The sequence below is a fragment of the Neomonachus schauinslandi genome, chromosome 8 (assembly GCF_002201575.2).
Source record: "Neomonachus schauinslandi chromosome 8, ASM220157v2, whole genome shotgun sequence".
NCBI lineage: Eukaryota > Metazoa > Chordata > Mammalia > Carnivora > Phocidae > Neomonachus > Neomonachus schauinslandi.
Window position 1 is genome coordinate 89,065,038 of NC_058410.1, and position 27,941 is coordinate 89,092,978.

Here is a 27,941-nt window from a genome sequence, read left to right on the forward strand (position 1 = left end):
ATGTTTGTCTCTCTGTCTCTCCAATTTTGGTGGCAGTTGTTTGCCCTGTGACATCAGTCGTCTTATGAATCTAAGAAGAGTTGTGGATTTTTAAGTTTGTTTACCTTTTTTATTGTTAGGATGGAGTGACAACTTCCAAGCTCCTTACATGTGGAAACAGAGACCCCACTTGAATCTTTTTTTTTTTTCCTCTCAAGAATTAACCTTTACAACATGCTTGCCACATACATTGAATACAGAAAAAAGAATACTGTTATAATTTTAATATTCATTGCCTCTACTTCATTAACTATCGAACTAAAAATAATTCACCAGACAACTATAGAAAAGTATATACTCCTCAATAAAAAACTTGACTATGAAACTTAACAAATGGGATGATGTATTAGTTTTTTATTGTTTCCATAACAAATTACCACAAATTTAGCAGCTAAATTATTTTATTATCTCAGAGTCCTATACATCAAAACCTCAGACACAAAATAGCTCAAGTTGTTCTCTGTTCTGCTTTTCACAGGGTGAAAATCAGATGTCAGCAGGGTTGTACTTCTTTCTGGAGGTTCTGGGGATCAATATACCACCAGGTTCATTCAGGATGTTGGCACTATTTACTTCTATTGCAGCTGTAGGACTGGAATTCCCCTTTGCTTAGTGACCACTGGCTAAGGTCATTCTCAGCTTCCAGGGGTCACTTGCATTTATGACTCCTGGACCCTTTACTGCAGTTTCAGTGATAGCAATCACTAATCAACTCCCTCCTATGCTTTGATTATTTCTGATCTCCTTTTCTATTTTACATCTCTTCCACCTACCTTCTTCTTTGCAGCTCCCTGATGGTTCTGCATTTCTCTTCTGCTTTTAAGTGATCCTATGATTACATTAAGCACACCTGGATAATCTAGCATCATCTCTCTTTTTTAAGGTAATCTAACTAGTAAATATAATACATATGCAAAGGACCTTCACAGCAGAACCTAGATTAGTGCTTGATTGAATAACCAGGGGATACAAATTTTGCAAGAGAAGTCTTCTTAATAATTCTGCCTATCACAAATGACAAATCATTTTATTCTTTACATTAAAATATCACTGATGTAATAAACCATTCTAATATGAATGCAAAGAAAATTGATAGGTTGATTATGCCATGCTGTCAAAGGGTTTATGCAAGTGAACTCAATAAATAGTGGTGGCTGCAACTAGACATATTTTGACATTGTAATTAAGCATGTTACATTAATTAACAAGTTGCATTTTTACAGATTTCAGCTTTGTTTATTTTCTTGAAGTAAAGAAATTTTCAAAATTCAAATTTACATTTTCCATTTCATATAGTTTCCCATATTCTGAGTACACTTCTTTAAGAAAAATGCCATTATCTAGAGGCTAATGTTATAAAATATGAAGCTATTTTTAAGCTTGTTCTAAAGACCTTAATTTTTAATTAGTGCCATCAACTTAGTATAAAAACCATCCTCCATATCTCACTTTTCTAAATAAATCTGGGCAGCTAAAGAATTAATTGATTTCTCCAAGCATATACACTGAGTCAAATGAAAAGGAGAGATGATATTTCTGTCCCCCTTTTTTAAATCCCATTTGATAGGCTACATTGCTTTAAGACAGTGAGTTCTTACATCCTTTCATTATCTGAGACTTCAAGTACTATATAGACTTTTATAATGGAGGAGACAATTTTCAAAATTTGTGTTTCCTTAAAGCAAAGACTTGAGAAAGTTAATATAAAAACAAAAGTTCTACTTGTTTTCATTACCCCTTGCTTAGGAAAGGAAATAGTGATGTACAAAAGGCTTTAAAGGCCTCAGAGAACTTCTCAGATATTAGGACATTTTACATATCAACGAACTATTAAAAGCATCAATTTTACAATATAAAGCAGAAAAGAAAAAACATTAATTTCTCATGAAAGTCTCATTGGTTTTAGAAATGGATAAAATGTTCTAGGAAACATTTTTAAAATAGTCATTTGAAAAATAATTCAAGTTATTAATAAGCTAAAGATGCTGGAAGATTTATATTATAACTGAAATACACTTTTAAATAACCCAATAATCACAATCAATAGAAATAGCAATTATTTACTACTTACCTAATTTGTGTACTGTACTCTCTATAGTCCTAATGATAAGAGATATTTACAATTTTGGCCCTGCAATTGCAACACTGAGGTAGAGATATGTAACACATCCATAAGATAATTTTTTAAAGTGTGTTAAAGTAGCTTCAGACCAAAGGAGTGCTAATTATGGCAAGGAGGAGAAAGTGGTTGTAATGCACAGTTTAAGTAATTCTCAAAGTCAGGTCTCAAAGTAAGGTCCCCAGACCATCAGTATCAACTAGAAACCTGTTAGAAATGTAAATTATCAGGCCCCATCCTAGATCTACTGAACCAGAACTTTTTATTTTAAGATTTTATTTATTTGAGAGAGAGATAGCAGAGAGAGAAAGAAAGCGAGAGCATGAGCAGGGATAAGGGTAAGAGGGCACGAGCAGAGGGAGAGGGACAAGCAGACTCCCTGCTGTGCAGGGAGGCAGATTCCCCACTGAGCAGGGAGCCCGATATGGGGCTTGATCCCAGGACCCTGAGATCATGACCCAAGCTGAAGGCAGCAGCTTAACCGACTGAGTCACCCAGGCATCCCGAATCAGAACTTTTGGATGGCAACTCAGCCATTTGTGCTTTTACAAGCCCATTGGATGATTCTGAGGTAGCTAAAGTTTGACAGAAACACTGGTCCTATGGATAGGAAGAAAATAAAATTTTTGGAAAGCTGTGAATGTATTTGGACAGATTTTGGATTAGGTTCTTAAGACTTAGAGAACTTTAAGTTAGAAGTTTCGAACTGAAATTTTATTTTGTTTTGTTATTTATTTATTTTTGGGGGGAGAGAGTGTGCATGCACACACACACACACATGCACACAGAAGCTGGGGTGGTGGGCAGAGGGAGGAGGGAGTGGGAGAATCTTAGGCGGGTTCCATGCCCAGCATGGAGCCTAATGCAGGGTTTGATCTCACAACCCTGATATCATGACCTGAGCTGAAATCAAGAGTTGGATGTTTAATAGACTGAGCCACCCAGGTGTCTCAGAACTGAAAATTTTTGAAGGTTACTTTGTATGATGGGCTTTGGGGGAGAGGTTATGAACAGATAAAGGACATAGATATTTGATTTTCCTTAAAGACAGAACCAAAAAAAGAGAATGATAGGCCCATATCTCAAACAGAGATGCAAAAATCAACAAAATATTAACAGACTGAATCCAACAATACATTTAAAAAATCATTCACCAAATTGAATCCAATAATATTTCAAAAAACCATTCACCACCAAGTAGGATTTAGTCCTGGGTTGCAAGGGTGGTTAAATATTCACAAATCAATCAATGTGACACATCACATCATAAGAGAAAGGATAAAAAACATGACCGTTTCATTAGATTCAGAGAAAGCATTTGAGAGTACAACATCTATTCATGATAAAAACCTTCAACAAAGTAGGTTAGAGGGACCATACCTCAATATAATAAAGGCCTTATATGAAAAACCCACAGCTAACTCCATACTCAATGGGGAAAAACTGTGAGCTTTTCCACAAAGGTCAGGAACAAGACAAGAATGTCAACTCCCACCACTTTTATTCAACCCAGTGCCGGAAGTCCTAGCCAGAGCAATCAGGTAAGAATAGGAAATACAACATCCAAATTGGTAAGGAAGAAGTAAAACTCTTGCTATTTGCAGATGACACAATACTATATACAGAAAATCCTAAAGATTTTAATCCTACTAGAACAGATACATGAATTCAGTAAGGTCACAGAATACAAAATCAATGTAAAGAAATCTGTTGTATTTCTATACACTAATAATGAAGCAGCAGAAAGAGAAATTAAGAAAACAATCCCATTTATAATTGTACCAAAAATAATAAAATACCTAGGAATAAACTTAACCAAAGATGTGAAAGACCTGTACTTTAAAAACTATAAAACATTAGTGAAAACAATTGCAGATGATGCAAAGATATGGAAAGACATTCCATGGTCACATATTGGAAGAACAAATATTGTCAAAATGTCTATATTACTGAAAAGAATCTACAGATTTAATGCAATCCCTGTCAAAATGCCAACAGCATTTTTCACAGAACTAGAACAAACAATCCTAAAATTTATATGGAACCACAAAAAAAAAAAAAAAAAAACAAATAGCCAAAGAATTTTTGAAAAATAAACAAACTGGAGGTATCACAATTCCAGACTTTAAGTTAATTGCAAAGCTGTAGTAATCAAAACAGTAAGATACTGGCACAAAAATAGACACATAGATCAATATAACAGAATAGAAAGCCCAGAAATAAACCCACAATTATATAGAAAATTAATCTTCAACAAAGGGACAAGAATACACAATGGGAAAAAAATACTCTCTTCAACAAAAGTTGTTGGGAAAATTGAAGAGCTATGTGCAAAAGAATAAAGCTGGATCACTTTCTTATACCATACGTAAAAATAGACTCACACTGGATTAGGAAACTAAATGTGAGACAGGACCATAAATAAAAAATTATAGAAGAAAGCATAGGTAATAATTTCTCTGGCATTGGCCATAATAACATCTTTCTAGATCTGTCTCCTGAGGCAAGGAAACAAAAACAAAAATAAACTATTTGGATTACCCCAAAATAAAAAGCTTCTGCACAGTGAAGGAAATAATCAGCAAAACTAAAAGGCAACCTATGGAATGGGAGAAGATATTTGCAAATAACATATCTGATAAAAGGTTGATATCCAAAATCTATAAAGAACTTATAAAACTCAACACCCCAAAACAAATATTCCAATTAAGAAATGGGCAGAAGAGGGTGCCTGGGTGGCTCAGTTGGTTAAGCGACTGCCTTTGGCTCAGGTCATGATCCTGGAGTCCCAGGATCGAGTCCCGCATCGGGCTCCCTGCTCAGCAGGGGGTCTGCTTCTCCCTCTGACCCTCCCCCCTCTCATGCTCTCTCTATCTCATTCTCTCTCAAATGAATAAATAAAATCTTTAAAAAAAAAAAAAAAGAAATGGGCAGAAGACATGAACATCTTTCTCCAAAGGAGATATACAGATGGCCAACAGACACAAGAAAAGATCCTCAACATCACTGAGTATCAGGGAAATGGGGATTAAGGAGTGCACTTGTCTTGATGAGCACTGGGTGATGTATGGAATTGTTGAATCACTATAATGTATACCTGAAATGAATATAACACTGCAATGTTAACTACACTGAAATTAAAATTAAAAAAATAAATAAAAAATAAATTGTTTTAGTTCTAAAAGAGAAAAATAATGCATATAATTTTTACAAAAGTCAGACAGTATTTTGAGAATACTCTGAGAATGAAGGGTTTATTCCGTGTATGTAATGTGTACTGAAAGGCAGAAGCTGGTTAAAGGCGTTCTGATGTGAGAATAAGGAAATGTAAGCTGTGCATCCCACCTTAATATGCATGACCTTATTATACACATAACCTTATGGTATTTTATGCCAAGGTAGTTAAGAAGAGATAATTATATATTTATGTAGGATTGTTCCATTATACAGAGTAAAAGTAATGAATTCATCTTTTCCCCAGATCTTACAGCTCTACTTCAGCTCATCAAAATATGCTCCTCCTTATTTTCCTTAGAGAAATGACAACCATTTATATGACTTACAGAAAGCATCACATTAAAAATAGTGCAGGTTATTATATCTCATTAAATAAATACTATATTTCTTGGGACGTCTGTGTGGCTCAGATGGTTGAGCATCTGCCTTCTGCTCAGGTCGTGATCCCAGGGTCCTGGGATCGAGTTCTGAATCAGGCTCCCTGCTCAACAGAGGGCCTGCTTCTCCCTCTACCTGCTCTGCTTGCCACCCCCCCCCCACTTGTGCACGCTCTCTCTCTGACAAATAAATAAAATCTTAATAAATAAATAAATAAATACTATATTTCTGTAAGACCTTAAGTAATTATTTTTATTTTTTAATTTTATTTATTTTCTTATGAATATTTTTCTCTTTTATTTTTTAAATATTTAAATCCTGGGTTGTATTTGAGACATAAGTGAAATGTCTAAAGCACTATGGTAATTGCAAAGATTATAGAAATTCTGACATAAGGTCAGTGTATTATGAAAGTACTCAACATTATTAACCTAGTGTCAAAAAATTATTTTGGGGCGCCTGGGTGGCTCAGTTGGTTAAGCGACTGCCTTCGGCTCAGGTCATGATCCTGGAGTCCCGGGATCGAGTCCCGCATCGGGCTCCCTGCTCGGCGGGGAGCCTGCTTCTCCCTCTGACCCTCCCCCCTCTCATGTGCTCTCTCTCTCTCATTCTCTGTCTCAAATAAATAAATAAAATCTTTAAAAAAAATTATTTTGTTTCAGTTATTAGTTGTGGAGCTGTTATGCAAGTTGTGTGTTGAAAATTTGTTTTGTTTTGTTTTGTTTTTTCCTGAGATACAGCATATACAAGCTAACTGGTCATACCATAATCCAAACAATGCCAAATACAAACAATATAAAGCAGACTTTGGGAATTTGTACAAAAATTTCTGAAGCATCTTCAGAAAGCTGAGAGAATATTCTTTGAGATTTCATTTTAATACTGTTTTATTTTAGAACAATCGTAAAAGATATAAACATAGATAATATGGTAGCAAAATTTTTAGCATGTTACTGTCACAAGATTCCAGTGCCAGTATTTGCTTTTGTTATTACAATAAAGCTGGCATGAACAAGCTGGTAAGAAATAAGTTGAGGTGGATTTAATATGTAAATGATAACAGCCATGCTAAGTGAAGCAGAATGAACTCAAAGGACATTGCTCAAAATAGATCTTCCAGTTTGTTCAAATACAAATGTCATTGAAATATGAGAATATAAAAGAACACGCAAAAAGGCACTAATACCAATCATCACATTTTAAGCAACAATTTAGTCAAAGCCTATGTAAATGGTCTATGCCATAGGGTCATAATATCAGCTAATACCTATTGATTTCAACATGACAGGTGCCAAGAATTTTTCTGAATACTTAACCTAGATTAGATCACTTGATTTTTACAATAATTCTGAGGCAAGCCCATTTAATATCCAAATTTTACTGATAAGGAATGAAAGACACAGAAAGGCCAGGCAACTTCTCTAGGGTCACACAACTAAACAGTGAAGTGAGAACTGGAAGCTGAGAAATGTTTTTTCCAGAATTTATAATCTTAACCACTGCGCTATATGTATGTATGTCTATGTATGTATGTATGTATGTTTTTACTCATTTATTTATATAAAACATTGCCATGATCACTGGTACTTAAGAAGGTTATATCAACCTTAGGAACAGTTGAAATTAATAATTTTTTCACTTATTATTTTTTAAAACAAAAACTAAGTTTTATTTTGGAGTGAAATGGGAAGATCACAAGTGAAGGCAAAAATATTTTTCATATTCATACCTTTAGCCAATATATGGCCATTCACCAAATAATATTGAACAATCCAGTGACCATTTACTTTTTTTGTATTGAAAAAGCTGGAGATAATTAAAGTCAAATTTCAAAGGGGATATTTTCTGTGAACTTAAAGACAATATAGGATCCTAATTTACTTCAATTTTTCTTTTCTGACTAGGTAGGCAAACATCAAGTTTTATTCTATGCTATGATTTCTTTAAAAGACTTGTCATAAATATAAATATTTCCTTTTATGGCTTTAAACATTCAAAACAATAATATCAGTAAATCTGTGTGAACATATACATAAATGTATGTGCTCTGAGTATACCTAAAGCATTCCTCTATTAATATTAAATAATATTTAATTTAAAATAGTATATGATATATATTCTGGTCTTCATCTTTTTTTCTGGACTAATAATATTAAAGGGACATTAAAATATAAATTTAAAAGTCCACCTAACTCTTTGGAGTTATATTTGTGAAATAGATACTTTTTGCAATCACAAAATGAATTATTAAATGTCTATTTCATAAGATATACCCTCTCAGAAAATCATTTGCAATAGAAAATTCTTGAGGTAGTCTCAGTTTAAAACAACATTCTATTTACAGATAACTACTACTTGAGTATAATACAGAATATTATATCTAAAAAAGAAAGTATAATGAAATCCTCATAAGTTAATTAAAAAATAAATATATTTATATCAAAATTATTTTGTAAAAAAATAGCAAATGCCACATTGGCACTCACTAGAAGAAAAGCACATTAAAAATTTAGAAATCAAAGTGCAATCAGATAATGTTATTTAAGACAAACTTTTTCTAAATTCTAAAGATTGTCTATAAGTAGTCAGCCATAGAAACATAGACCATAAATATGTTGTAAAAATGAACAACCAATATTCAGCATTAAGTTTTTAGATGCATGAAGTTCTGTTTTTCTTTCCAGAAATGTGCATGTTTTAGAAATCATAACTGCTCTAAATACATGATGATATTAACACAAGGTACTTAAGTCATTTTTCTTAAACCAATTATTTTCTACAGTTTCTCTCAAGCTATTTAAGACAAGCAACATAGGCACTTGATAGTCAATAGTTGTCAAAACTACTCTGTTCATTATACATTTCAGGTTATATAAAAGGCCAAATTCCTCTCAATGCTATTATATGAAAATATTTTGTATTTAAAGAAAATAAAGAGATCAAATGCCAGTTTATTCCCATTTAAAGGACACTCTAAGAGAGGTAAAAGCTTTATTTTACATAGCTGCCTTTTATTGCTTAACTTTATAGTACATTTAAATTATTTATAGGAATGTATATATCCTATTAGAAACATTGAGTCTGAGGAAGGAGATGGAACACATGATTTTGAGAGGTATTTCTGAACAAGTGATCCATGTCAGCCAATTGAAATGTTTGATTCAATCTCTCTTGAAGCTATTGTTTCTTTGGAAGGGTAATTTGCTGCTAAAATGGAGAAATGATGCTTGCTACTACAGTTAAAATGGTCTGCCTTTCAAGGCTCTTAGGGAAAACAGATGAACGATATAGAAATGTTGAAACTGGTTCTTGTTGTTTCCATTGGAGTTTTAACATTTATGTGTTTTTATTGATCTGACAATTATTAAATAAGTCTAATAACTTAGGATTGTACAGATTAGTGATTTATGTCTGTAATCTTTAAATAGTGTGAGAGTCCTCAGAGAATGTTTCTAGAGTAAATTAATAATATTAATAATTTGCTTTGTTTCAATGTTTCATGTATTCTAATTTCTTTTTTTTTGAAGTAATAAACAATTTTATTTTATTGAAAAATAAACCAATACTCTTTATAATAGCATTAAAAATAAAAAATCTAGGGGTGAATTTAATGAAAGATGTGTAAGAACTTTACCCTGGAAACAGTAAGCACTTTTCTTTCTTATTATTATGTTATGTTAATCACCATACATCACATCATTAGTTTTTGATGTAGTGTTCCATGATTCATTCTTTGCATATAACACCGATGCTCCATGCAGAATGTGCCCTCTTTAATACCCAATACCAGGTTAACCCATCCTCCCACCCCCCTCCCCTCTAGAACCCTCAATTTGTTTTTCAGAGTCCATCGTCTCTCATGGTTCATCTCCCCCTCCGATACCCCCCCTTTATTCTTCCCTCCTATATCCTTTTTCTTTTTTTTTTAAACATATAATGTATTATTTGTTTCAGAGGTACAGATCTGTGATTCAACAGTCTTGCACAATTAACAGCACTCACCATAACACATACCTTCCCCAGTGTCTATCACCCAGTCACCCCAACCCTCCCACCCCCCACCACTCCAGCAACCCTCAGTTTGTTTCCTGAGATTAAGAATTCTTCATATCAGTGAGGTCATATGATACATGTCTTTCTCTGATTGACTTATTTCGTTCAGCATAACACCCTCCAGTTCCATCCATGTCATTGCAAATGGCAAGATTTCATTCCTTTTGATGGCTGCATAATATTCCATTGTATATATATACCACTTCTTCTTTATCCATTCATCTGTTGATGGACATCTTGGCTCTTTCCATAGTTTGGCTATTGTGGACATTGCTGCTATAAACATCGGGGTGCACGTACCCCTTTGGATCCCTACATTTGTATCTTTGGGGTAAATACCCAGTAGTGCAATTGCCAGATGGTATGGTAGCTCTATTTTCAACTTTTTGAGGAACCTCCATACTGTTTTCCAGAGTGGCTGCACCAGCTTCCATTCCCACCAACAGTGTAGGAGGGTTCCCCTTTCTCCGCATCCCTGCCAACATCTGTCATTTCCTGACTTGTTAATTTTAGTCATTCTTACTGCTATGAGGTGGTATCTCATTGAGGTTTTGATTTGTATTTCCCTGATGCCAAGCGATGTTGAGCACTTTTTCATGTGTCTGTTGGCCATTTGGATGTCTTCTTTGGAAAAATGTCTGTTCATGTCTTCTGCCCATTTCTTGATTGGATCATTTGTTCTTTTCAGAACATTCCATCCCAAAGCAACAGAATACACATTCTTCTCTAGTGCCCATAGAACATTCTCAGGAATAGATCACATCCTAGGCCACAAATCAGGTCTCAACTGGTACCAAAATATTGGGATCATTCCCTGCATATTTTCAGGCCACAATGCTTTGAAACTAGAACTCAATCACAAGAGGAAAGCTGGAAAGAACTCAAATACATGGAGGATAAAGAGGATCCTACTAAAGAATGAATGGGTCAACCAGGAGATTAAAGAAGAATTTTAAAAATTCATGGAAACAAATGAAAGTGAACACACAACTGTTCAAAATCTCTGGCATACAGCAAAGCAGTCCTAAGAGGAAAGTATATAGCCATACAAGCCTTTCTCAAGAAACAAGAAATGTCTCAAATACACAACCTAACCCTACATCTAAAGGAGATGGAGAAAGAACAGCAAATAAAGCCTAAACCCAGCAGGAGAAGAGAAATAATAAAGATCAGAGCAGAAATCGATTAAATAGAAACCAAAAGAATAGTAGAACAGATCAATGAAACTAGGAGCTGGTTCTTTGAAAGAATTAATAAGATTGATAAACCCCTGGCCAGACTTATCAAAAAGAAAAGAGAAATGACCCAAATAAATAAAATTATGAATGAAAGAGGAGAGATCACAACCAACACCAAAGAAATACAAACAATTATAAGAACATATTATGAGCAACTCTAGGCCAGCAAATTAGATAACCTGGAAGAAATGGATGCATTCCTAGAGGTGTATCAACTACCAAAACTGAACCAGGAAGAAATAGAAAACATGAACAGACCTATAACCACTAAGGAAATTGAAGCAGTCATCAAAAATCTCCCAAAAAACAAAAGCCCAGGGCCATGGCTTCCCAGGGGAATTCTACTAAACATTTAAAGAAGAGTTAATACCTATTCTTCTGAAACTGTTCCAAAAAATAGAAATGGAAGGAAAACTTCCAAACTCGTTTTATGAGGCCACCATTACCTTGATCCCCAAACTAGACAAAGACCCCATCAAAAAGGAGAATTACAGACCAATATCCCTGATGAACATGGATGCAAAAATTCTCACCAAAATACTAGCCAATAGGATCCAACAGTACATTAAAAGAATTATTCACCACAACCAAGTGGGATTTATCCCTGGGCTGCAAGATTGGTTCAACATCCACAAATCAATCAATGTGATACAATACATTAATAAAAGAAAAAACAAGAACCATATGATCCTCTCAATAGATGCAGAAAAAGCATTTGACAAAGAACATCATCCTTTTGTGATCAAAACTCTTCAGAGTATAGGGATAGAGAGTACATACCTCAATATCATAAAAGCCATCTATGAAAAACCCACAGTGAATATCATTCTCAATGGGGAAATACTGAGAGCTTTTCCCCTAAGGTCAGTAACACAGCAGGGATGTCCGCTATCACCACTGCTACTCAACATAGTATTAGAAGTCCTAGCCACAGCAGTCAGACAACAAAAAGAAATAAAAGACCTCCAAATCAGCAAAGAAGATGTCAAACTCTCACTCTTTGCAGATGATATGATACTTTATGTGGAAAACCCAAAAGACTCCACCCCAAAACTGCTAGAACTCATACAGGAATTCAGTAAAGTGGCAGGATATAAAAGCAGTGCACAGAAATCAGTGGCATTCCTATACACCAACAAGACAGAAGAAAGAGAAATGAAGGAGTCGATCCCATTTACAATTGCACCCAAAACCATAAGATACCTAGGAATAAATCTAACCAAAGAGGCAAAGAATCTGGACTCAGAAAACTATAAAATACTCATGAAAGAAATTGAGGAAGACACAAAGAAATGGAAAAATGTTCCATGCTCATGGATTAGAAGAACAAACATTGTGAAAATGTCAATGCTACCTAGAGCAATCTACACATTCAATGCAATCCCCATCAAAATACCATCCACTTTTTTCAAAGAAATGGAACAAATAATCCTAAAATTTGTTTGGAACCAGAAAGGACCCGAATAGCCAGAGGAATGTTGAAAAAGAAAAGCAAAGCTGGTGGCATCACAATTCCGGACTTCCAGTTCTATTACAAAGCTGTCATCATCAAGACAGTATGGTACTGGCACAAAAACAGACACAGAGATCAATGGAACAGAATAGAGAGCCCAGAAATGGACCCTCAACTCTATGGTCAACTAATCTTCGACAAAGCAGGAAAGAATGTCCAATGAAAAAAAGACAGTCTCTTCAACAAATGGTGTTGGGAAAATTGGATAGCCACATGCAGAAGAATGAAACTGAACCATTTCCTTACATCACACACAAAAATAGACACAAAATGGTTGAGAGACCTAAATGTGAGATAGGAGTCCTTCAAAATACTAAAGGAGAATACAGGCAGCAACCTCTTCGACCTCAGCCGCAGCAACTTCTTCCTAGAAACATCGTCAAAGACAAGGGAAGCAAGGGCAAAAATGAACTATTGGGACCTCATCAAGATAAAAAGCTTTTGCACAGCAAAAGAAACAGTCAACAAAATCATGTATTCTAATTAAAAGATAATGAATAATTAAAAATCTATATCTTGATGATGAAATGCATGATTAAGCATGAATATTAGTTTATGTCAACAAGACATTACAGAAAATGTGTAAATCAATTTATTTTTGTGACACATACTGTCAACTAGGTATCCTATGTATATTCTCAATTTTCTCCTTGATAACCTGATTTTAAGGGAGGGGCAATGTACCACCTTCCTAATCTCCTTTTATCCAGGGTAGCTCTTTGCCATTACATCTCCTGGAAATCTCCTGGAGTTCTGCTTCAGCTGGTTTTCCGGATAGAATAAAATGACAAAACTCCCCACAGCTACTCTTCTTCCTGACTTAAAGGTAGACCTAATGCCTGGAGCTGAAGCAGCTTGTAGGAGGCAAGTATGAGGAAAAGAATCAGAAATGTTGGTCCTAGTATTATTGCATCATTCAATCCTTTCCTGGGATAGCACTTTCCAATAAAGTCATAGCATTTATATTTTGACTATTTTCTTTCTTTTTTTTTAGGTTTATTGAGGTATAATTGACAAATAAAATCATAAGATATAGTATACATAATTTGATATGCATACACACTGTGTAAAGAATTCCACCATCTAGTTAATTAACATACCCATCACCTCATATAGTTACCTCTGTATCTAAGAACATTTAAGTTCTAATTTCTTAGTATGCTCAATTACACAATATGGTGTTATCAACTATAGTCACCATGTTATACATTACATTCCCAGACCTATCTTCTAGCTGAAAGTTTCTACAATTTGACCAACATCTCCCTATTTCTCTCATCCCCCCAGCCCCTAGGAGCTACTTTTCTTTTATCTCACTCTCTTGAGTTTTATTTTAGATTTCACATGTCAGTTGTACTTTCTAGTACTTTTTCTGTATGCTTATTATACTTAGCATAATGCCCTCAAGTCCATCCATGTTGTAGCAAATGGCAGGATTTCCTTCTTTCTCATGACTAATAATATTCAGTAGTATGTGTGTGTGTCTGTATATAGACACACACACATATTTACGTACCAGATCTTCTTTATCCATTTATCTGTTGACAAACTTTTAGTTTATTTCCAAATGTTGGCTATTGTGAATAACGTTGCAATGACCATAGGAAACACAGGTATGTCTGTGATAACCTATTTTCATTTCCTTTGGACATATATCCAGAAGTGGGATTACTGGATCATATGATAGTTATATATATATATATATTTAGTTTTAAGGAGCCCCTATACTGTTTTCCATAGAGACTGCACCAATTTACATTCCTACCAAGAGTGCACAAGTGTTTCTTTTTCTCCACAACCTTACCAACACTTATTGTCTTTTTGGTGATAGCCATTTTAACAGGTGTGAGGTGATGTCCCATTGTGGTTTGATTTGCATTTCCCTGATGAATAGTGATGTTGTGTACCTTTTCAGGTATCTATTGACCACCTGTATTCCTTCTTCAGAGATAAAAAAGTCTATTCAGGTCCTCTGCCTATTTTTTTTTTTTACCAGATTGTTTTGTTTGTTTGTTTGTTTGGCTGGTTTTAGATTTACCTACTGAGTTGTATGGGTTCCTTATATATTTTGGATATTAACCCCTTATCAGATATATGATTAACAATATTTTGTCCCATTCCATGTGTTGACTTTTCATTTTTATGACGGTTCCCTTTGTTGCACAAATTCTTGGTTTGCTGTAGTCCTACTTATTTATTTTTGCTTTCGTTTCCTTTGCCTCTGGTGTCAAGTTGAAAAAATCATTGCCAAGGCTAAGGTCAAACAGCTTACCCCTTATGTTTTCTTCTAGGAGTTTTATAGTTTGAGGTCTAACATTCAAGTCTTTTAATACATGTTGAGTTGCTTTTTGTGAATTGGTGTAAGATAGTGGTCCAATTTCATTCTTTTGCATATGGATATGCAGTTTTCCCACCATCACTTATGAAAGAGACTATGCTTTCCCCATTTTATATTCTTAGTTCCCTTGTTGTAAATTTATTGATCATATATGCATGGGTTTATTTATGGGCTTTCAGTTTTGTTCTATTGACCCATGTATCTGTTTTCATGCCAATGTCATACTGTTTTGATTACTATAGAATTGTAAAATAGTTTGAAAACAGGAAATGTGATGTCTCAACTGTGTTCTTCTTTCTCAAGATTTCTTTGGCTATTTGGAGTCTTTGTTGTTCCATACAGCTTAAGATTGTGTTTTCTATTTCTGCCACTGAAATTTTAATAGGGATTGCATTGAATCTGTAGATTGCTTTCGGTAGTAGAGACATTTTAACAATATTAATTATTCTAATTCATGAGTGCACAATATCTTTCCATTTATTTGTTTTCTTCCATTTCTTCAATTTATTAAAGTCATATACTCTTCAGTGTAGAGAGAGAGGGTTCACTTGGTAAATCTTATTCCTAAGTATTCTATTCTTTTGATGCAATTATAAATAGGATTGTTGTCTTAATTTGTTTTTCTGGTAGTTTGCTCTTAGTGTGTAAAGACAACTGATTTTTGTGAAAACTAGGAATAAAGAGGGTACTTTCTCAACTTGACAAAGACTATCTTCAAAATATCTACAGCTAACATCATAGTTAATGGTGAGAAACTGAAAGCTTTCCCACTAAAATCTGGTATAAGGCAAGGACGTTCCCCCTCAACTTGACCTATGGATTCAATGCAATCTCAATCAAAATCCCATCAAATTATTTCACATATAACAACAAACTGATTCTAAAGTTTATAAGGAGAGGCAAAACCCCCATAATAAGCCAATAGGATAATGAAGGAGAAGAACAAATTTGGAGGACTGATGCTTCCTGACTCCAAGACCTATTAAGAAGCTACAGTGATCAAGACCACATGGTATTGGTGAGAAAAACAAATAGATTAATGGAACGAACAGAGAGCCCAGCAATAGGGTCCCATAGTTATAGTCAACTGCTCTTTGGCAAAGTAGTACAGACAATAAAATGAAGCAAAGATAGTCTCTTGAACCAATGGTGCTGGAACAACAAAATCCATGTGGGGGAAAAAAAAAAAACGATCTAGAAACAGACCTTGCAGCTTTCACAAAAATTAATGCAAATAGGATCATAGGTCTAAATGTAAAATGCAAAAGTATAAAACTTCTAGAACATAACATAGGAGAAATTCTAAATGACATGACTATGGTGGTGACTTTTGTAGATACCATACAAAGGCTATAATTCATAAAAGAAACAACTGATAAGCTAGACTTCATTAAATTAAAAAAAAAAACCTGCTCTGCAATATACAATATTAAGAGAATAAAAAGCCACAGACTGGGAGAAAATATTTGCATATGACATATCTGATAAAGGGTTATTATTCAAATATATACATATAATATACATTATATATAAATATATATTAATATAAATTAAATATATATAAATATTTTATCTATATAAAACTCTTAAAACTCAACAATAAGAAAACAAACAACCTAATTTTAAAAAAAATGGGCCAAAGATTTGAACAGACAGCTCACTAAAGAAGATACACAGGTGACAAATAAGCATATGATACATGCTCCACATCACATGTAATCAAAGTAACACAAATTAAAACAATGAAATACCACTGCACACCTATTTGGATGGCCAAAATTCAGAACACTGACAACACCAAATGCTGGTGAGAATGTGGAGCAAGGAAAACTCTCATATATCTCTGGTGGAAATTTAAAATGGTATAGTTACTTTGGAAGATAGTTTGGCGATTTCTTATAAAACTAGGCATACTCTTACTATGTGATCCAGCAATGGTATTTCTTGGTATTTACCCAAAGGAGTTGAAATGTATGTCCACACAAAAACCTACACACAGATGTTTATAGCAGCTTTATTCTTAATTGCCAAAGTTCAGAAGCAACCAAGATGTCCTTCAGATGGTGAATGTATAAATAAACTATGCTACATCCAGACAAATATTATTTAGCCTTAAAAGAAATAAACTATCAGGCCATGAAAAGACATGGAGGAATCTTGAATGCATATTACTAAGTAAAAGAAGTTAATCTGAGAAGGCTACATACTATATAATTCCAGCTATATGATATTCTGGAAAAGGTTAAACTAGGATAACAGTAAAAATGATTGGATGATTAGTGTTTATTAGGGGTGGAATGGGTAGGGGAGAGATGACTAGGCAGAACACAGAGAATTTTTAAGACAGTGAAAAAGCTCTGTATGATATTATAATGGTGGATAAAAGTCAGTACATATTTGTCCAAACCCATAGAATATACAAACACTTGAGTTAAACCTAAAATTCTGTGGACTTTGGGCAATATTATATATCAATGTAGGTTCATTGTTGTTAAAAAAATGTGCAATTCTGGTGAGTGATGTTGATAAAGGGGGAGGCTATACATATGTAGGGCAGAACATATATGAATACTCTTTTGTATACCTCTTCATTTTATTGTAAACTTAAAGCTGTTCTAAAAAATAAAGTCTTTTTTTATTTTTTTTAAAGATTTTATTTATTTGACAGAGAGAGACACAGCGAGAGAGGGAACACAAGCAGGGGGAGTGGGAGAGGGAGAAGCAGGCTTCCCGCTGAGCAGGGAGCCCGACGCGGGGCTCGATCCCAGGACCCTGGGATCATGACCTGAGCCGAAGGCAGACGCTTAACGACCGAGCCACCCAGGCACCCCTAAAAAATAAAGTCTTAAAAAATTAATATTTAAAGGATGCTTTGGCACTAACAATATTCTGACAACTGTTCCAAGGAAAACAAGCATCTTGTCTGCTTTTTCTGCAGAAACTATAACTCAAGATAATTAAATACTTGATGAGAGAAATTCTTTTTAATGCAAAAATTCTAGATAATAAATACTGAAGCACTGATGGATTACAATATAACTATTTGCAGCACCTAAGAAATAAGGAATCTAGGCCATATTGTTACTGGCTGCTAAAACCAATAAATAAAAAATTTGAAGGAAATATTATAATAAATGATCTATACTGGACACACTTAAATCCACAGAACAATCCTACAAACACAAAAAGAAATATACCAGTATTATACGTTTTCTGATGTAACAGAATAGGAAATACACCACACCACTTATATTCTTGCCCAAAAGTCAGTATGGATCTGATCAAGCCTCAAGATCTAACTGCTGGTTTATAGCAAATACAGATGAAGGAACATGTCAAATGACACCAACCAGAAGACATCAGCATAATCCAAGGTGTGAAAAATTCTACAGGATAGAGTCTTAGTTTAGTCAATAAAGAAAGATTTAGAGTTAGAAGAGACCTGAGAGATATACCCAATAATTTTGGATGGGATCCTGATTCAAAACCCTAAAATAGACATACAACTAATTATTTAATTAATTTCTCTGAGGCAATTTAGGAAATATGACCAATGACTGGATATTTCATATTAGGGAAAAAGTTAATTTTAAAATCATCAATAATGGGTTTCTTGCACACCTCTTGTACACCCTTGCAAATCCATCTACTGATGCAGTGACCAGTTCCATGAAGACATCAAAAAATTTTGTACAAAGATAATCTGACTGTGACTTGCCCCAGGATATAACAGTACCTATTTCTTTTCTAGGGCTTGCTTCTTTGATATCATCCACATGAAAATACAGAACTCAGCAGTGGTGGAGTTGGCCATAGAGTGTTTTTTTTTTTTTTAAAGATTTTATTTATTTATTTGAGAGAGAGAGAATGAGAGACAGAGAGCACGAGAGGGAAGAGGGCAGAGGGAGAAGCAGACCCCCTGCTGAGCAGGGAGCCCGATGTGGGACTCGATCCCGGGACTCCAGGATCATGACCTGAGCCGAAGGCAGTCGCTTAACCAACTGAGCCACCCAGGTGCCCGGCCATAGAGTGTTAATGCCCATGAATTCAATCTTTACAAATAGTTAAGGGAAATCAATGATAAATATTTCTTTTCAGCTCCCTGGACAATGTCCTTAAATTCATTGTATGTGGCTCTTCAGAAGGTACCATGGGATTGAGCCCCACGCAGTCCTGTATTGACTTTTTCATATATTAATATTTCCTGATATTTACTCCTCAACTCCAGAATAACTTCCCAAATAAAGGCCCTACTCACAGAGTTTATGTCAGGCTTTAATTTTAAGAAAACCCAGTTAAAGATATGACATAGTGATGATGTTTAAAAAGGGACAGGGTGAATCCCTATAGCGTAGGATCCTGTGAGGTCTTTGTGGATGAAATGATACAGTGTTTAGGATTTGCTGGTACAGTAATTCACAAAGGGAAATTAAACACACCAATGAGGGATTAGATGAAACAAGATTGGCATCTATTAATAAATGTTGAAATTGGGTAATGTACGCATGGGAACTTATACTATTCTTCCCACATTTGTCTATGAATATTTTGAAAAATAGTTTTTAAAAAGTCATAGATATATAGTAACTCTGCTCTTTATCTTTGTTCTGATCTTTTCCTTGGTACAGGATAGCGATTCTCAATTGGGGGTAACTTTGCCTCACATAGGGGGCATTTGGCAATGTACGGAGACATTTTTGAATGTCACAACTAGGAGGAGTGTGTGCTACTGACATCATTGGAGTTGAAGACATGGATACTCCTAATTATCCCAGGAGACAAAGGACAACCCCCAGCCTCAAATATCAATTGTACCAATGCTGAGATACTCGGGCAGCATTATCATGCAAACTGATGGTTGGTAGTGGCTACAGCCTTCTTTATTTCTTCTAATTTTTAATTATTTTCTCCACTAATTACTACAGTTTATAGTTCAAATGAGTTGTAGAATCCCTTTGTAGTTATTAGCCCTTTGCTCTGGGGAGAAAATAAAATCAATACAAGTACACTTTAGGGAAAATTTAAAAAGCAAAATATTTATTTTTTATCAAGGGCAAGCTCAATGTCCTTATTTTTAAAAACCTTTAATTTAAATATATATGAGGATAGCATAGTTTCCTTTAACATAGTTTCCTTTAATTCCTTTCCTTTAACTCTATAATGTGTGCTATTTAAAATACTTGTGAAACATGCATGACCAAAATAACACAAAAGGTGGGGGAGACTATAAATAAACATAAGGTATTCTAACATTCCAGTATCATAAAGGTGGTAAAATGTTTTATTAAAAATTAATAAATCTCAAAAGTATGTTTTATCTCTAAGATAACCAATAAAAGAAAGATAAAAGAATATACACCATCATACATTAAGAGAGGGGAAATGAAATAATTATAATAAACCAACTTTGGATTCTTGGAGAGTAAACTTTTTTTTCTATCCCTAAGTGTATAGTGGTAAGTGTATGTGTGTGTGTGGGGGGAGGGGTATGTGTGTTTGTGTATACACACATATATATGCTCCCAGTCTTAGATCCAGATAATGAAATCAGTAGCATTCCACCATTTTTTAATGATGCCTCGGCTGTGTAGAAGTAATCAGGAGGTAATCAGAAATAAAAAATAAATTTCCTTAAACAGGTATCAAGTAGTGAAGGAATAATTCAAAAAAGGTTAAGCCTTGTCACGTCTTGTAGGAGGTTTTGAATAAAAATCTTTTCACAGAGCACAGTTAATTTAATTTAAAATTAAAATCTTGACTCTTTATTGACCCCCTTATTCTAAAACAGATGAACTAAGACTTAACAGATTTTTTAAAGTTAATTAGAATCTAGTTTAAACTGCATACCCACTCCCAGAAGAGAACCTTTTACAGGTGTAACAGATGAATTACTATTAAATATTTCATAACATAGTAGAAATTTCTTACATTTTATGAATATGTATAATAGGTCAAGTTTCTTGCTCTTACTCCATTTGTCAAGCTAGGAGATGTAAATCAAATCAATCAGTTTGGAATGAAAAAGTTGATAGGCAAACACACTGAATATAAGGCAATACACTGGAGAATGGAATCTATAAAAATAATCCAAGATTCACAAAGGATCTTTGAATTTATCCAGTCTAAATATCACCTGATACACAAATTGGCTATAATAATTCCTGAGAAGCATTAATATTTTTACCTTAAAATGTGACGCAACAAATTCTAGTTTGGAGCTGTTCTAAATTGTTTATATATTAGTAATATTGTATAGTTCTAACATTTTTTATACTATTCTTTTTCTCATCCAAATAGAACATCTCTTTCTTCTTCCACATGACCGCCCGCCCTATCACATATTAGCTTATACTGAACACTTACTAAAAGTCAGGCATAATTCTGATAGCTTTATCTCAATCTATTCAAGTATTTCCACCTTATAAGTTAGGCACTGCTTTTAGGAGAGAAAAAGAAAGCGCAGAGAGGCTAAGTTGTCAATGGTCTTAATCTATCACTGGTGGGTTCTGGAGTCATATCCATACCTACACTCTTGTTCCTGGGTCTGAGATTTTAAGTATTATGCTCTACTACACCTCTTTCCAATAAATCATTTCCCATGGGGATTTTTTTCTATTTCTCTAAAGAAAATAATATATTTTTTCTCCTAATTAAACATTTATTAGTTTTAGGCAAAAATTTTTGACTTCTTTATTAATACCTATAAACAAATTGAACTTTGTTTGAATTTCCCCAATTATTTTCCCCCAGTTTTATTGAGATGTAATTGACATACCTCACTGTAGAAGTTTAAGGTATACAGCATAATGGTTTGATTTACATATTATGAAATGATTAACACAGTAAGTTTAGGTAACATCCATCATCTCATATAGATACAATAAAAAATTTTTAAAAGTTTTTTTTTTAAGATTTTATTTATTTATTTGAGAGAGAGAGAATGAGAGACAGAGAGCACGAGAGGGAAGAGGGCAGAGGGAGAAGCAGACCCCCTGCTCAGCAGGGAGCCCAATGCGGGACTCGATCCAGGGACTCCAGGATCATGACCTGAGCCGAAGGCAGTCGCTTAACGAACTGAGCCACCCAGGCGCCCAAAACAGTTTTTATCAGAAAAAAACTGAAAGAAATAAACACAATTTCCTTAATAAAATATCCTGTTCTATTCTGAATTGTAAACAACCCACATTACTAATTTATGTCCTATATCCATGCCATCTCTCAAAGTTCATCTCCTCCCTGACAAATAAAATGTTCATTCTGTAAAACACTTCTGAACAAAAATTGCAGAATACACTAAGATGTTGTAGGAGACTATTTATATCATAAATATATTGGATCATACTCAAAGTCCTATTTTCTGGTACATTTCCACTGTAAGCCCTTTCTCTCTCTTCTTCCTCAAAACACCCAACTCCCAACATTAAACTTGTATCTACAGATGCAGGACACCATCCACCTTCCTCCCATCAACTAAATGTCCTCATGGTCTTGGTGATAGAGAATATGGAGCCATTATTTGCTTCAATGTGGTGAAATTAAAAGGTTTCTTTTTTACAGAATTATTAAGACATAATTCATATATGAAATACACCCATATAAAGTATACAATTCAATGATTTTGAGTATATTCACAAGCGTGTGCAACTCATCTTAGCCAATTATTCATTACCTTAAAAAATCAAAACCCATAACTATTAGCCCTCACCCTATCTTTCTACCCCATTCCACAGCCCTAAGAAACCACGGATCTACTGTCTATACAGATTTCCATATTCTGGACATTTCATATGAATGGAATCATATATTATCTTATATAACTTTCTTTCACTTACATACTATTCTCAAGGGGTTCATGTATCATGTTGTAGCACGTACCAGTACTTCATTTCTTTTATGACCCAAAAATATGCCATTGTATTGATATGCTACATTTGGTTATCCATTCATTAGCTCATGGACATTTGGGTTATTTCTACCATTTGGTTATTATGAATAGTATTTCTATAAACATTTGTGTACATGCTTTTATGTAGACATGTCTTCATTTCTCTTGGGTAGATATCTAGGAGTGTGTTTTATGAGTCATATGGTAACTCTTGTTAGTTTGAGAATTACCAGACTATTTTCCAAAGTGCCTGCACCGCTATAAATTCCCACCAGCAATGCATGAAGGTTCCAATTTCCCCATGTCTTTACCAACACTTTATATGACTTTTTGATTCTAAATATGAGGAATAAATCTTCATGACTTCAAATTTGACAAAGAATTTTTAGATAGGACATCAAAAGCATAAAAAAACAACACAAAATAGACTGGACTTCATCAAAAGTAAAAACTCCTGTTCTTCAAAGGACACCATCAAGAAAGAAAAAGACAACCCACAGAATGGGAGAAAATATTTGTAAGTCATATATCTGATAAGGGGCATGTATCTAGAATATGTAAAGAAATCTTACAATTCAATAATAACAAGTTCATTTTAAAGTGAGCAAATATCTGAATAGATATTTCTCCAATGAAAACACATACATCACCAGTAAGAATATGAAAAGATGTTTGACATCATTAGTCATCAGTAAAATGCATATTAAATCCACAATGAGATACCAGTTCACACTGCTAGGATGGCTAGAATCTAACAACCTGTGACTTTTGGTTGGATTACCATTTTACTCTTTGTTTTCTAAGTCTGTCTTTTCTATTCCTCTACTCATCCTTTACTTCTATTCTTTGGGTTAAGTGGATATTTTCTAATGTAGCATTTAAATTAATGATTTTTCACTGTATTTTTATGTTATTTTAGTGGCTGATATAGGGTTTATCATAAATATCCTAATTCACTATAATTAGCCTCAAATATATGCTATGTTAATTCCAGTGATATATAGAAACGTTACTCCTAAATAGCTCAATGTGTTTTCCACTTTTTGTGATACCATTTTTATACATATTACAACCATTAATATTATAAACCAAATAATACATATTTATAATTATTACTTTCCATCTGTAATCTTTTCCTTAGACTAATATAGCTTAGCCCATTATAACTTTGCTCCCATCCACCATCTTTATGCTGTAATTGGCAATTACACACCTGTTGCATCTCTAGATGTTATTAGTCATATAATTTTATATATAGTGTACAATTTTTGTATGTTTTGTACAATTGCTTTTTAAATCAGTTATGAAAAAACATGCATTTATACTCTTTTATAATTACATATTTAACTTTACTGATGCTCTTTTGTGTGCTTGTGTGTAGAATCTAATTATAGTGTGGTTCACTTGCTTTCATCCAAAAGATTTTCCTTTAGTATTCCTTGTGAGAGGAGTATGCAAGCAAAACATTCTTTCAGTTTTGCTTATTTTGAAAGTTTATTTCACTTCCATTTTGAAAGATAACATTTCTGGATTTAAGGTTTTTGACTGCTATTTTATTGTTGTTGCTGTTTTTTGCTTTTTTCTTATGAGCACTTTGAATATATTACCCACTCCTGGCTTCTATTGTTTCTCCTGAGAAGTCTTATTAATCATATTGGGATTCTATTTGAAGTGAAAAGTCATTTCCCCATCACTTCTTTCAAAATTTTCTCCTTGTTTGGGACATTCAGCATTTTTACTATGATGTGATTGTGGATCTCTTTGTATTTATGCCACTTGGATTTCACTAAGTTCCTGGGTGTAGGTCATTGTTTTCAGTATATTTGGGAAAATTTTAGTACTTATTTCTCAGATATTTTTTATAATCCATTCTTCTATTGGTACTCCTATTATGAATATGCTTGTGTGCTTAATGGTATCTTGCTTTTCTCTGAAGCTGTGTTTATTTTTTTCATTACTTTTGTTTTCTTTTCTTCAGCTTGCAAACTCTTGTTGTATCTTCAAGTTCACTAATTCTTTATACTAGCAGTTGAAACCTGTTAAGCCTCTAGTAAATTTTTAAATTTCAGATATATTTTTCAAATCCAGAATTTCCATTTGCTTTTTTATTATGTATCTCTTTGACAATATTATCACACCTTCCTTTACTTTTAAAATCATCCCTTCATTCTGGGAACATATCTATAACATCTAAACTTTTGTTAAATCTAGCATATGGTGGCTCTCACAGGCAGTTTCTGTTGTCTATGTTTTGGTACATGGTCATACTTTCCTGTTCCTTTGCATGCTTTATAATTTTTGTTGTTGGAAACTAGACATTTTAGTTAATATATTTTACCTAGTATATATTAATATAAGCTTAATTAATTAATATATATCAAATATAAATGTATACTTCTTCCTGGGGTGCTGTTATTGTTATTTGCTTGTTTATGTGGTTAGTGATTGGCTGGATTATTTAAATGAAGTCTATTTACTTCCACAGTATTAAGCCTTTGATGCTGCTCCTTAATGATGTGCAATTTTGGGTATACTCAAGATATTCTTGAAATGGTATAGTTTTGGATAGAGTTCCTTTCCTCTATTTCACTGACTACACCCAGCTGTTAAACTTCACATGGCCAACTGACTGCCTTATTATTTTCAACATTCCCTGAGGCATAAATTGCTGTACAAACTAACCCAGTAAAACTATGCATCCTCAAAAGGAATATTTTCTGAGATCAGTGTTTGATGTTTATTTTAATCCCAGGAATGTTTCTCACAATGTTGTATTCCCTGTTCTCTTTTACATACTAGCCAGCCTGCAGTCTAGGCTGTATGTTTATTAAATACACGAATCTCCTCCAGATTGTCTTTGTCCACTACCTCCAAAAGTCTAGCAAGCACTTCAGGCTTGAATTTCTCAATGCTCTCTTTAAAATTGAGTTCATTTCTTTTGGAAGAGGTGAATGGCTATTTTAGGGCCTGCTTCTCCCTGCAGGTAAAATATCTTAGCCAGGGCTCTGGAGCTGGAGGCAAGGGCACTGGCAAGCTCCTGAGTGACATCCCCACTCCAATTGCTGAGCACCTGGTGGAGATTCAGACAGAGCCTGAGTTCCTCTCAGCTTGCTTCTCTTTGCATAGGACCACCACCTCACAATCTGGAGCAATCACAATTGGGGTGCCAGCAGTATCAGCATGTTTACCCATGATAGAGACTCCAATCCATGAGAGAGGACCAGGAAGAAGAGAGCCTCCATCTCTTGACCACAATGCCCAGGACTTAGCCTCAGCAACAGGTAGCTGGCGACTGAATGGGAAAGGCTGATGCCCTGCTCAACCCAGGAAGAAAGCACTCTGAGTGGAAGCTCAATAGACAGACTTGTTTTCTTAGTTACATCAGTTTGGAGTGGCATCTCAGCCGGGAGGAGGGAAGAAGGGAGCGATCTTTGGTCAAATACCACACACTTGCCTTTCTTATTAAATTTCCATAGATTTTCTTGAGTGGTTATTTCTTCATTTACTATTTATCTTTAGGATGATTTGAGAGGGTTTACATGTTTTTGTTTTTATAATTTTTACCAGTTTTACTTGAGAGCATGTCAGTGGAACCTCACATACTGTCATGCCAGAAGTTGATCCATTTAAAATAGATCTTGTTTTTAAATAGGTGTCTTAAGTAACATAAAAGGACAATGATTTTCTTAATTGACCTGAGTCAGACTTTCTTTACTCTTGAGAACCAAGGCCAAATTCGAGTCTTTGACCCATATGTACGGGGAAGAACTGTAGTTAGGCACATTTCTCTATCTCCCCAGTAACTTGGTGAACTACAAAACATGTTATTTTCTTTAGAAGTCTATATGATTCCTTTCTTTAGACCCTCAAATTTTCTGACTTAACCCTCTCAATTATCGACACAGGTATCGCTTTTGAGTGAAGTTGGCACAGAATGCCAGTTCCCTCCCTAGCCAAATCCAACCAAACAAAAATAAAATTAAATTTTGGTGAAGACAAAAGTATATGCTATAGCCCCCATGGTTCATCTCATAACAGGTGATTGGTATGTATAAAGGGGATAAGGGAGAAAACTTATTTGTTCTATAAGAAAAATAGATTAAACATGTTTACTTTTGGAAGACAGAAAATAAATTAATTTATACTGGATAGTTCCATTTTTAAAAGTCATTCTTAAAAAATGGGTCTAACTGCTTATGAAGACAAATTTGCTCAATGAACATATTTTGAGTCTGTTTAAGATACAATACTGCATTTTTTATTATGTAGAATCTTTTATTCTGCCTATTCACTCAAACAATAAATAGGGTTTATTGATTTATATAACTAGGACATCCGGAGTTAATGTAGGTTCCCACTTTTGCTTGACTTAGAGGTTCAATTACACCTGGTTCATTTTCATGTCCTTGTAAGATTTTTTTATGGTGTCAGGTAATTTCTTTTTTTTTTTTAAAGATTTTATTTATTTGAGACAGAGAGAATGAGAGACAGAGAGCATGAGAGGGAGGAGGGTCAGAGGGAGAAGCAGGCTCCCCGCTGAGCCGGGAGCCCGATGCGGGACTCGATCCCGGGACTCCAGGATCATGACCTGAGCCGAAGGCAGTCGCCCAACCAACTGAGCCACCCAGGCGCCCTGGTGTCAGGTAATTTCTAAGTCCAGCTTCCCTCTTCCCTCTTGGTGGTACTTGACTCTAGTAGGTTCAGGCTTCACAAAAATACATCAAGTCGGAGAGATAAACAGAGACAGAGATAGAAACACAGAGAGACAGAAAGAAAAGAGAGTGTTTCTCCCCCAGAATCCTCCACCAAATGTATTTTTTTCATTGATATAAATTGAATTAAAAATTTCCTCCAGAACTATTTTTTCCCTTCTTCCACTGCATTCTACATATCTTTCTAACTTATAGCTGACTTAAGATTAGAGATTTAGTAAGTCAGGAAACATACGTATTCTCTATATTTTCACACCAGTTAGCTAAAAAAGGTTATGGGGCAAACCATTTTTATTGCTGGAATATTCTGTTATCTTTTCTAGACATTTTAAATTAGATTTACCACTTTTGTATATAAAAAAAGTTAGGGATTATCAAGATTTTAATACAACATAAATAATGAAGTATTGAAAATTTTTTTATGTTTTA